This window comes from Ammospiza nelsoni, chromosome 23 (genome assembly GCF_027579445.1).
Source record: "Ammospiza nelsoni isolate bAmmNel1 chromosome 23, bAmmNel1.pri, whole genome shotgun sequence".
NCBI lineage: Eukaryota > Metazoa > Chordata > Aves > Passeriformes > Passerellidae > Ammospiza > Ammospiza nelsoni.
Window position 1 is genome coordinate 2,878,931 of NC_080655.1, and position 12,442 is coordinate 2,891,372.

At 56.0% G+C, this 12,442-nt stretch overlaps 1 protein-coding gene across 1 annotated transcript in view; it reads left to right on the forward strand.

Annotated features, from left to right (window-relative positions):
* The first annotated feature begins 821 nt into the window (after nt 1-821).
* The window catches only part of SOX13 (SRY-box transcription factor 13), a 29,691-nt gene continuing 18,070 nt past the window's right edge, over nt 822-12,442 (forward strand). Inside the window, exon 1 of the mRNA XM_059488023.1 lies at nt 822-838. The gene's annotated coding sequence lies outside the window, so the exon portion shown is untranslated. The remainder of the gene's footprint in view (nt 839-12,442) is intronic.

Consider the following 12,442-nt stretch of genomic DNA (forward strand, 5'->3'; position numbering starts at 1 on the left):
CCAGGAGCACGGATCCCCCCCTGTGCCCCACCTGGCCTGCCCAGGTGAGCTCTCCTGTTCTGTTTTCTGTTCCCGCCTTTGCCCTCCGCGGTTCGCTCAGGGAGCGGCTCCGGAATTCTCCTCAGGAATTTCTGGGGTGCTGCAATGGAATTGGACGTCAGGAATTTCCAGGGGAAAAAGAGAAGTGGGGGATGAACAAGGAGTAAAACTCGGGGTGACCCCCAAGTTGGAAGATGGGTTTTGGAGCAAAGGGGCAAAACTTGGGATGATCCCCAAATTGGAAGGCGGATTTTGGGGAGCAAAGGAGCAAAACTCGGGGCGATCCCCAAGTTTTAAGGCGGATTTTGGGGTCTGCCCCTGGCGCGTTGTGATTTTGGGGGCCCTGGGAATGTGGGGTGGTCTCTCGAAAACCCAGGCACGGCTGGGAGCGAGGGGGCTCCGCTCGGTGCCTGCCCACCCCGGGGTGCTGGGGGGGTTTTGGGGTGTCCCCCCAGACCCCTCCGAGTGCCCCCCAGCCTTTGGGGGGGTCAGGGCTCTGCGCGGAGCTCCGGGCACGGCGTGGGAGCCCCGGCGCTGTCACACGTGGGCCGGGGGCTCTGAGGGGAGGGGTCGGGCGCGGGGCCGCCCCGGAGGCGGCTGCTGGCTGGCTGGAGCGGGGCCCTCCTCCTCCTCCTCCTCCTCCTCCTCCTCCTCCTCCTCCTCGCTCCCTCTCTCCGCCCGGCGCCGGGGCAGCTCCCAGAGGAGGCGCTGGGGACATGGAGCGGACCTGAGGCGGTGGCGGCGGCAGCGGCGGCAGAACCGGCACCGGCACCGGGGCGGGAGCGGCACCGACACCGGGGTGAGACCGGGACCGGCACCGGGGCGGGAGCGGCACCGGCAGCCCCGGCGGAGGCGGCACCGGGGCTCAGCGCAGCGGGGCTGTGAGTGCGGCCGGGGGGGAACCGGCACAGCCCGAGGGGCATCGGCACAGACCGAGGGGCACCGACACAACCCGGGAGGAACCGGCACAGCCCGGGGGGCACCAGCACAGCCCGGGGGCACCGATAGAGCCCCAGAGGTACCGATAGGGCTCGGGGGGCACCGGCAGAGCCTCGAGGGGAACCGGCACAGCCTCGAGGGGAGCCGGCAGAGCCCGGGGGGCACCGATACAGCCCCGGGGTGCCCAGCACCCTCGGGGGTCGGGGAGCACTCTCAGGAGTCGCGGCTGAGGGAACGGAGCGGGAGAACCCCCTCAAAACCCCTGGGCTTGAGAAGGAGAAGGGAAAAGGGGAAAAGGGGCCCGGGGCCGGCCCCGCTGAGCCCCGCGGAGTTCGGGGCTGTGAACTCCGCTGCGAGAGCCCCACGCAGCTCCGGGGAGCCCGGCAGGAGAGGGGTTAATTAATCCCGGCAGGAGAGGAGGAGTTAATTCGGGCAGGAGAGGGGTTAATTCCGGCAGGAGAGGGGTTAAACCCGGCAGGAGAGGAGGAGTTAATTCGGGCAGGAGAGGGGTCAGTTAAACCCGGCAGGAGAAGGGTTAAACCCGGCAGGTGAGGGGTTAATCCCCGCTCCGGGGTCTGTGCGGACACAGAGGGCGGTCCCCGCTCGTTGATTTGGGGACATGGGGACAGGGGTGTCCCCACGGTGTCCCCACGGTGTCCCCACGGTGCGCAGGACAGACGGACGGACGGACAGAGCCGCGCGTGTCCCGGGGTTGGTGGCTTTTGGGGGGACACGGCTGTGCCCGCCCGCAGCGCGTTGGGGTCCCCGTTGTCGCCACCTCTTGTCCCGTCCTCCATCGCTGTCCCCACGGGACAAGCGACACTTTGGGTGCACCCACCCCGGGCACAGGCGACACAGGAGAACCCGGCCGGTGTCACCCGCGGGTGGCGAGAGGCTCCGACACCGCGACACTGTCGCGACAGAGGCTTTGGGAGCGGGGACAGCGCTGATCTCTGTCGCTTTGAGGGGACACAAACCTTGTCACCATCACAGCGACATCCCCGGGCCGGGGAAGACCCCACAGCGGGGATGGTCCTGCAGGATTGGGGGAAATTTGGGGAAATTTGGGGTTTTTTCACCCCTCGAGAGCGGAAAAATTTAATCTCAGCGATTTCAACCCGGCAAAGTTGAGCGGGGAAGGGAAACGCGGGAGCTGCGTGGTCCTGAAGGGGAGGATTTGGGGCGAAAAAGGCGAAAAACCAGAAATTTTCCGCGCTTTCCACCTCTGATGAGCGATTTCCAGGGAAAATGTTCTGGAGGCTCCTGAGCACCTCGGGCTCGGAAAACTCCCCAAGAAAAGCGGCAGTGATGGATTCGGGGTGTGAAAAAAGGAGAATTAACTCGGTTAATGGGATTTTTTTTCCCCGATAAGGTCCCTCCCTCCCCTATGGAGCCGATAACTCCTGTTTGTAATTCCTGCAGTTTCCTCTCTCCGTTCAATTTCATTCGGAGGATCCATTCCGGTGACACCGATACACTACTTTTTCAGTCTCTTTTTTTAATCTTTTTTTTTCTCTTTTCTTTTCAAAACCAGGCGATTTTCGGGTGCTTTTGTGCTGTTAAAAATAGCAGCCGGCCTTTGAGCCTTTAACAACCGCGCCAGGCTCAGGACAGGTTTTCCTGACACATTTTCACCCTCACCATCCTCTCCTTTCACACCGATTTATGCCCCTCCCATGCCACCAAAAACCGCCACCAAAAATCCCAATTTTTTGTTTTTTTAAAATCCCATGGTTTTTAATCCCATTTTTTTAATTCAAATTTTTTTTAATCCCATTTCTTTTTTAAATCCCGATTTTTTTAAAATCCCGATTCTTTTAAAATCCAATTTTTAAATCCCAATTTTTTTAAAATTCCCCCTTTTTTTTTTTAATCCAAATTTTTTTTAAAAAATACCTTTTTTTTTTTTTTTTTTTTTTTTAAATCTCTTTTTTTCTCTCTTGGAAAATCTCAGCTCCCCCGTTGCTTTTTTTACCTCCACCCTCCCCTCTCCCTAAATCTGTCTCACAGCGAAGTTTATCCCAGGCTTGGAGATGTCCTGAGGGGAGAATTTCTGGACTTTTTGTCTCCCTGCCGAAATGTCCATTATTAGTATTATTCCTCCAGGCCAGGGGGGGATCTGTGCCCTGCCAGGCTGGGGTGGGGGACGTGGAGCAGCTCGTAAAGTTATGTGCTCCAGGGGCTTAAATTTCATTTATGGGCTGCAGGGGAAGCGTTTGTGTCCCTGGGAAGGGAGCACGGTAAAGCTGCCCTGGCAATGGGGTTATTTTTAATTTTGGGGTTTTGGGGTTATTTTTAATTTTTGCTGGCGTCCCTGGGAAGGGGAGCATTTTAAAACCAATTTTTCAGAAGGATTATTTTTAATTTTGGGGCTTTCTGGGGTTCCTGGGAAGGGGAGCATGTTATAGTTGCTCTGGCACTGGGGTTATTTTTAATTTTGGGGTTTGCTGGCACTCCTGGAAAGGGGAGCATTTTAAAACCAAATTTTCAGCAGGGTTATTTTTAATTCTGGGGGTTTCTGGGGTGTGCAGAAAAAGGGAAGCATGTTAAAACTGCTTTTTCAGTGGGATTATTTCTAATTTTGGGGGTTGCTGGCACTCCTGGGAAGGGGAGCATTTTAAAACCAAATTTTCAGCAGACTTATTTTTAATTTTGGGGGTTTCTGTGGTCCCCCAAAACGGGAGCACATTGCAAGCAATTTTTCAGCAAGATTATTTTTAATTTTGGGGTTTTCTGGGGTTTTTGGGCAAAGGAGCATATGAAAACTGCTTTTTCAGTGGTGTCATCTTTGATTTTGGGATTTTCTGGGGTCCCTGGGAAGGGGAGCATGTTAAAGCTGCTCTGGCTCTGGGGTTATTTTTAATTTTGGGGTTTGCTGGCGCTCCTGGGAAGAGGAGCATGTTGAAACCAAATTTTCAGCAGGATTATTTTTAATTTTGGTCTTTTCTGGGGTCCCTGAAAAGAGGGGTACAGTAAATCTGCTCCAGCACTGGGATTATTTTTAATTTTGGCGTTTTCTGGGTTCCCTTGTGCTCAGCTGGGACCGGGGCTCTCAGGGCAGAGCAGCCGTGGGGTGAAGGTGGCTTTGGGGTGGTTTGAATCCCCCAGGTGAGGTTTTGGGGGGGTCTGAACCCCCCAAAAAGGGTGGGGAATCCATCCCTGCTGAGCATTGCTGGGATTTGGGGCACAGGGATTGGGATTTTCCTGGTGGGGATGGGGGGTGGGAGAGAGAATCCCTGTGGGATGGAGGTGGAGGGAATATTTGGGGTACAGGGGAAGGGAATTTTTGGGGTACAGGAGGAGGGAATATTTGGGGTAAAAATGATGGGAATCTTTGGGGTACAGGAGGAGGGAATATTTGGGGTAAAAATGATGGGAATCTTTGGGGTACAGGTGATTGGAATTTTTGGGGTGTAGATGAAGGGAATCTCTGGGATGCAGAGGAAAGGAATCTTTGGGATGGAGACGATGGGAATCTTTGGGGTACAGGTGATAATGGGAATTATTGAGGTACAGGTGACAGGAATCTTTGGGGTACAGGGGAAGGGAATCTCTGGGATGGAGGTGATGGGAATCTTTGGGATTCAGATGAAGGCAATCTCTGGGATACAGGTGGAGGGAATCTTTGGGATGAAGTTGATGGGAATCTTTGGGGTACAGGTGACAGGAATTTTTGAGATGCAGGTGATGGAAACCTTTGGGGTGCAGGTGATGGAAATCTGGGATACACTTGATGGGAATCTGTGGGGTACAGGTGAAGGGAATCTTTAGGATGAAAGTGAAGGGAATTTTTGGGATTCGGATGAAAGCAATCTGTGGGACACAGGTGGAGGAAATCTTTGGGATGCAGGTGGGATGTGTGGAGGGAATCTCTGGGATAAAGGTGACGGGAATCTCTGAGATAAAGGTGACAGGAATCTCTGGGATAAAGGTGACGGGAATCTCTGAGATAAAGGTGACAGGAATCTCTGGGATGGGTGGAGGGAATCTTTGGGATACAGGTTTAGGAAATCTTTGGGATACAGGTGGAGGAAATCTTTGGGATGCACTGGGATGTGTGGAGGGAATCTTTGGGATTCAGATGAAGGGAATCTCTGGGATTAAGGTGACAGGAATCTCTGGGATGCACTGGGATTCAGATGAAGGGAATCTGAAGATTCCTTGGGATGCAGATGAAGGGAATCTCTGGAATGCAGGTGGGATATGTGGAGGGAATCTTTGGGATGCAGGTGGGATGTGTGTGGAGGGAATCTCTGGGATGTGTGGAGAGAATCTCTGGGATGTGTGAGGGAATCTCTGGGATGTGTGAGGGAATCTGTGGGATGTGTGAGGGAATCTGTGGGATGCCCTGATCTCTGGAAGCTGCTGCTGTCCCAGCCCTCCCTGTGCTCATCTCCAGGATCCCAACCCACAAACAACAAACCCAAACGAACTTTCAGGGATGTTGGGGTGGCCGCAGCTGCTGGCATCACTTTTAGGGGTCCCTCAGAGCCGATCCTGCAGGTTTGGGGGCTCAGGGGTGCTGTCACTGTTCCTGCTCGTTCCAGCTTTATCCCCCTGCAAACATTCCCAGCTGGCACCAGGGCTCCGTGCCCACACGTGGGATGGCAGAAATCCCAAAAAAGCTTCCAAAAAAAGCTCTGACCACCCAGGGACCACCTTTAACACCTTCTGGGGTCGCTGTCGGGACCACCTTTAACACCCTGGGGCAGCGCCGCTCCTGCTGTCCCGGCCGTGCTGGGGAAACTCCCGCCGCTCATTTTCCTTCAAAATCCCATTTTTTTTTTGGAGGAAAACAATCCCCTCACGGCCGGGCAGCGCCTGCCCCGAGCCCGCGGGGCCCCGCAGGAGCCGCTGCCCTCTTTTGTTCTGTGCTCCGGGGGAGAATTCCACTGCTCCCCATGCCGGGGTTCCCAGGGCTGGAAAAGAGATTTGGCATCCTGGAGCCCCTAAAGCCTGAACCCCTGGGGAAAGAGAGGGGGGGTCTGAGCTGCTGCTTTTGGGGGGCTGAGAAAAGTGGGGGGAGCTGGAGGGGCTCAGGGCTGAGGATGGAGGAGTTTGGGGGGCTCAGGAGGATCTAGGGGGGGATCAGAGATGGGGATGGAGAAGTTTTGGGGGACTCAGGAGGAGCTGGGGGTGTTGGGGGTGATTATTGAGGAGCTGTGGGGCTCAGGAGGATCTGGGGGCATCAGGAAGAGCTGAGGGGGGGCTCAGGGATGACAGTGAAGGATCTGGGGGGGCTCAAGAGGAGCTGGGGGCTCTGTGGGGTCTCAGGGATGATTATGAAGGATCTGGAGGGGATCAGGAGGAGCTGGGGGTCTCAGGGATGATTATGAAGGATCTGGGGGGGATCAGGAGGAGCTGGGGGGTCTCACGAGGAGCTGGGGGGGGCTCAGGGGTCCGTGGGGTCTCAGGGCTGATGGGGCAGATGTTCTCAGGCTCGATGGGGGAAATGGGGGTTCCGGGCTAATGGGGGAGCTGAGAGGGCTCAGAGCTGATGGAGAGAGGGGTTTGGGGGGCTCAGGAGGTGCTGACGGGGGGCTCAGGAGGCTCTGGGCGCTCAGGGATGGTAATGAAGTATCCAGGGGCTCAGGATGATCTGAGGGCTCAGGGATGATAATGAAGGAGCTTTGGGGCTCAGGAGGAGCTGAGGGGGTGCTCAGGAGGATCTGGGGGGGCTCAGGAGGATCTGGGGGGGCTGAGGAGAAGCTATGGGGTTCTCAGGAGGATCTGGGGGGGCTCAGGAGGATCTGAGGGCTCAGGGACGATAATGAAGGGGCTTTGGAGGTTCAGGAGGAGCTGAGCAGACCCGGCCAGGGCCGGATAAACCGCGGGGCTCAGGAGCACCTGGGGGTTCTCGGGAGGATCTGGGGGGCTCAGGAGGATCAGGGATGACAATAAAGGAGCTTTGAGGCTCGGGAGGAGCTGAGCAGCCCCAGACGAGCCGCGGAGCTGCCGGAGCCGCCGCTCCCAGCGGGAGGCAGAGCCGGGAGAGCCGCGCTGCCCCCGGGCCGGGCCGAGCCGAGCCGAGCCGGGCTGAGCCGAGCTGAGCTGAGCCGAGCTGAGCCGGGCTGAGCCGAGCCGAGCCGGGCTGAGCCGGGCTGAGCTGAGCCGAGCTGAGCCGGGCTGAGCCGAGCCGAGCCGAGCCGGGCTGAGCCGGGCTGAGCTGAGCCGAGCCGAGCCGGGCTGAGCCGGGCTGAGCCGGGCTGAGCTGAGCCGAGCCGAGCCGGGCTGAGCCGAGCCGAGCCGGGCTGAGCCGGGCTGAGCTGAGCCGAGCCGGGCTGAGCTGAGCCGGGCTGAGCCGAGCCGGGCTGAGCTGAGCCGAGCCGAGCTGAGCCGGGCTGAGCCGGGCTGAGCCGAGCCGAGCCGGGCCGAGCCGGGCTGAGCCGAGCCGAGCTGAGCCGGGCTGAGCCGGGCTGAGCCGAGCCGAGCCGGGCCGAGCCGGGCTGAGCCGAGCCGAGCTGAGCCGGGCTGAGCCGAGCCGGGCCAGGCGCTCCCAGGCCGGGGGTCCCGGCAGCTCCGCGGCCACCCCGAGAACCAGGGCCGGGCTCTCCGGGCTCTGCGTGCTCCTCCCTGCAGCATTTTTGGGTTTGGGTTCGGGTTCAAGCTCAGATTGGGTTTGGGTTTGTGTTTGGGTTCAGGTTTGAGTTCAGGTTCGGGTTTGAGTTCGGGTCCAGATTCTGGTTCGAGTTCAGGTTTGGGTTTGAGTTCAAGTTCGGGCTTGGATTCAGGCTCTGGTTCTGGTTTGGGTTTGGGTTTGAGTTTGGGTTCAGGTTCTGGCTCTAGTTCGGGTTTGGGTTTGAGTTCGGGTTCAGGTTCTGGTCCTGGTCCCTGTTCTGGTTCGGGTTTGGCTTTGGGTTCTGATTTGGGTTTGAGTTCAGGTTCGGGTTCAGGTTCTGGTTTGGGTTTGGGTTCTGATTTGGGTTCGGGTTCAGGTTCTGTTACGGTTTGGGTTCTGGTTGGGGTTTGGATTCAGGTTCGGGTTTGGATTTGGGTTCTGGTTCGGTTTGGTTTATTCGCACCACAGGGAGGGAGCTCGGGCCGGAGTTTTGCGCGATGCATCAGCGCTCCCCACCCGCTTTAACCCAGCGGGGAACACGCAGAAGGGAAATAAATTAATGCAGTTTCTGACAGTTCTGCTGGAAAACATCTCCGTGTTTCCAGCCCATCCTGCGCCCTCCAGGGAGCCCCTGCAGGGCCGGGGTCTGCCCTGGCCCCCACAGAGCTGCCGGGTGCTGGGCACTGCCCGGGCTCCTGCAGCTCAGGGAGCTACAGAAAAGCAAAATTCCAGATATTTCAGACTTGGGAACGGAGGTTTAAATTGCAGAGAGGCAAAATTTCAAATATTTCAGACCTGGGAACGGAGCTTTACATTGCAGAGAGGCAAAATTTCAGATATTTCAGACTGATGCCTCCAACAGCCCCAAGAGGTCACCTGCTGTGGGGATGGCTTGGAAAATTCGCTGCCCTGACCCTGGGGATGGCAAAAATTTGGAATGGCAGAAATTGGGAGTTGCAGAGCTGAGAATGGCAGAAATGGAGAATGGCAGAGCCTGGGATTGGCAGAAATGGGGAATGACAGAAATGGGCAATGGCAGAGCCTGGGGACTGAGAGAAATTGGGAATGGCAGAATTGGGAATTGCAAAGATGGGGGAATATTAGAATTAGGAATGGCAGAAATGGGGAACGGCAGAACCAGGAGTGCCAAAGATGGGAATGGCAGAAATTTGGAATGGCACAATTAGGAATGGCAGATATGGGGAATGGCAGATATGGGGAATGGCAGATATGGGGAATGGCAGAGTCTGGAAATGGTAAAGCTGGGGAATGGCAGAGTTGGGAATGGCAAAATTGGGAATGCCAGAGCTGGGGAATGGCAGAATGGGGAATGGCAGGAATTGAGAATTGCAGAGCTGGGGAATGGAGAACCTGGGAATGACAGAATTAGGACTGGCAGAGCCTGGGAATGGCAAAGCTGGGAATGGCAGAGCCGGGAATGTCAGAGCTGAAAAATGGCAGAAATGGGGAATGGCAGAACCTGGGAATGGCAAAAATGGGAATGGCAGAACCTGTGGATGGCAGAAATTGGGAACGGCAGAACCAGAAATGCCAGAGCTGGAGAACGACAGAAATGGGAATGGCAAAGCTGGGAATGGCAAAGCTGGGAATAGCAGAATTAGGAATGGCAGAAATGGGGAATGGCAGAACCAGGAATACCAGAGCCTGGGAATGGCAGAGTTGGGAAATGGCAAAGCCTGGGAACGGCAGAGCCAGGAATGGCAAAGCCGGGGAATGGCAGAACCGGGAACGGCAGAGCCTGGGAATGGCAGGGCCGGGAAGGAGCAGCAGCTCCCGAGCAGGGCGGGCGCTGGGGAATGCCAGAGCCCGGCCTTATCTTTTGTCTGGAACAATGGAGGGCTCGGCCCCATTGTTCTCCTCTCACGCCCAGCGGAAAGCGGGGTCCCCCGGGGCACGGCTGGCTCGGGAGCGTGCCCGGAGCCGCGGCAGCGACGGGCGGGGGTGGCACGGGTGGCACGGACCCCGCGCGGCTGCTCCAGCGGGGAGCCCCGTCCCGCTGGTTTTCCGTGTGGATTTTAGGAGCAGGGAGGTCCCCCGGAGAGCCCAGCTGCAGGCTGGGCAGGGCAGAGCAGGATTTGCTGCTTTTAGGGGCTGTTTTAGGGATTTGGGTTCTCTGGGATCCCGTTCTGGCTCCTTGCTGTTGGGTTTCCTCTGGTTTGCGGGCTCGTGCTGGGAATCTGGCTGGGGAAAACACATTTTTGGATGTGGGATTTGTGTGTTTTCCCCCCAAAAAAAAGCTCATCCTGGGGGCTGGGCAGAGCTGGTGCAGCCCAGGGAACAAACACAGAAGCCTGGGACTCCTCAGACTGCAAACACAGCCCCAAAACCCCCCCCAAATCCATTTGTTTTCCTGGAGACCAGAGCTGCCAATTCCCACTGCTCAGAGGGCCCAGGGGACACTGGGACAGGGCAGGGGGTGACACAGGTGCCACCAACACCATGAACCCCTCGTGTGCTGTGGGACATGGGGAGCTCAGTTTGATATCCCATCCCAAATGGGGAGGGCAGGTGGCTTCTGGTGTGTGCTGGGATTTTGTTGTGCAGGGAAAACAACCCCAAAATCCCTCATTCCCAAAAACCTCATTCCCAAAAACCTCATTCCCAGAACCCCTTGTTCCCAAAACTTCTGGTCTGTGCTGGATTTTTGTTGTGGTGAAAACAACCCCAAAAATCTCACTCCCAAAACTTTCATTCCCAGAACCCCTTGTTCCCAAAACTTCTGGTCTGTGCTGGATTTTTGTCGTGCAGTGAAAACCACCCCAAATCCCTCATTCCCAAAACTCTCCTTCCCAAATCCCTCATTCCCAAATCCCTCTGCTCCCCCCGAGGTGAGGAGCCCACCCCAGAGCTGAATTTGCTGGTTTTTAATTCCCCCAAACGCAACAGGGAGAGGAGGGTTGCGACCCAAACCCCAAATCCATCCCTTTGGGATTGTTGCAATCCTGAACTCGCTGCTCCCAAATCCCTTTGGATCCCGCAGCGGGACGCGAAGTGGGGTGTCCCAAACCCCAAATGCCAAACCCCAGAACCAGGGGGTGTCTCTGTGAGCTGAAATAATGCCCAAAAAAATGACAAAATAGCGGCAGCAATGGCTGCTGGGCGCTCCTGCAGCTCCTGGCACACGTGAGGCCGCGGAAGCGCCGCCGCCAGCGGATGCTCGGTGTCACCCAAGGTGGGGGATGAGCTCAGGAACCCAAACCCGCACCCCAAAGCAGGCAAACAGCACCCAAACAACCCCGGCTGGGCGAGGAAACGGGGACAAAAATGTTCTGCTCAAGGGGTTTCATCCAACCCATCCATCCCTGACCCCTGTGAGCCCAACGGGAACGGAGTCAGGGCTGAATCTGGGGAGGGATTTGGGGACAGGGGATGATTTGGGGACAGATGATTTTGGGGAAGGGAATGACTTTGGGGCAGGAGATTATTTGGGGGTCAGATAATTTTGGGGGCAGGAGATTATTTGGGAGTCAGATGATTTTGGGGCAGGGGATGATTTGGGGCAGGAGATGATTTGGGGGTCAGGAGATGATTTGGGGGTCAGGAGATGATTTTGAGGCAGATGATAATTTTGGGGCAGATGATTTGGAGCAGGAGATATGATTTGGGGACAGGAGATGATTTTGGGGCTGGAGATGATTTTGGGGACAGGAGATGATTTTGGGGCAGGGAATGATTTTGGGGCAGGAGATGATTTTGGGACAGGAGATGATTTTGGGGCAGGTGAGGAGCAGCCAGTGGCACCTTTTCCCTCACAGTGAAGTTCATGAAGGCCCTGATGGCTCCTGGGGCACCTCCCAAATAACCATAAAAAAATCCCATTACTGGAACATGAAGCGACCCCAACATCCGGAAGTCCCCGCACCCCAAATTTGGGAAGTGTCTTCATGTCCCCCCATGTCCCCTTTTGTCCCTCCATGTCCCTTTTGGGGACAATCTGGAGGTGAGGACGTGTTTGCTGCAGCTCAGGATGCTTCAGGGACCCCAAAGGTTTCCGGGGCGCTGCCGGCTGCGGCCGCGGGGCGGAAACGCGGCCCCATAAGATTTTGGGGTGCGATTGGGGGCTTGGGTGCTGCTGGTGACAGACCCCAGAGCTGGCTCTGAGCACCCTTGGGTGCTCCTGGGTGTGCCCAGCAATCCTGGGAAACTCCAGGGGGATCGGTGCCCGCAAATGGGAAAAGATGGAAAAAGAACGGGTTGGTGGAAGGTTGAAAATGCGATAAAAGGTTGAGAGTTGGGGGTTGTGGATGTGGGGTTTGACATGGGATGGAAACCCCAAAAACCTGGAAAATATGGAATTATTCGAAGGTTTAAAATCCCATAAAAGCTCAAGGATAGGGGGTTATGGATATGGGGTTTGACAGGGGATGAACCCCAAAACACCTGGAAAAATAAAGAATTATTGGAAGGTGGGAAATGCTATAAAAGCTCAAGGATGGGAGATTGTTGACTGGGATGAACTCCCCAAAAACCTGGAAAATAAGGAATTATTGGAAGATTGAAAATCTCATAAAAGCTCAAAGATGGGGGGTTATGGATACGGGTTTTGACATGGAGTGGACCCCAAAAAACCTGGAAAAATAAGGAATTAATAGAATGTTTAAAATCTCATAAAACTCAAGGGACTGGGATGGACCCAGCACCAAGTTCTGCAAATCTCCAACTCCACCCATGGGTTTCCCATGGAAAAAGAGTTTGAGAAGAGCTTCCCTCCCACTGGGAGCTGCAGGGCAGGAGGCCGAGCCCTGCTTTGGGATTTTTTTTTTTCCCAATAGGGCCAGGAAAAGGATTGGAAATCTTGGCCCTCCCTCCCTCAGGCGATCGGAAAATCTGCTTTAAATTCTGGTTTAAATCCCGCTTTAAATTCTGGTCTAAAATCTGCTTGAA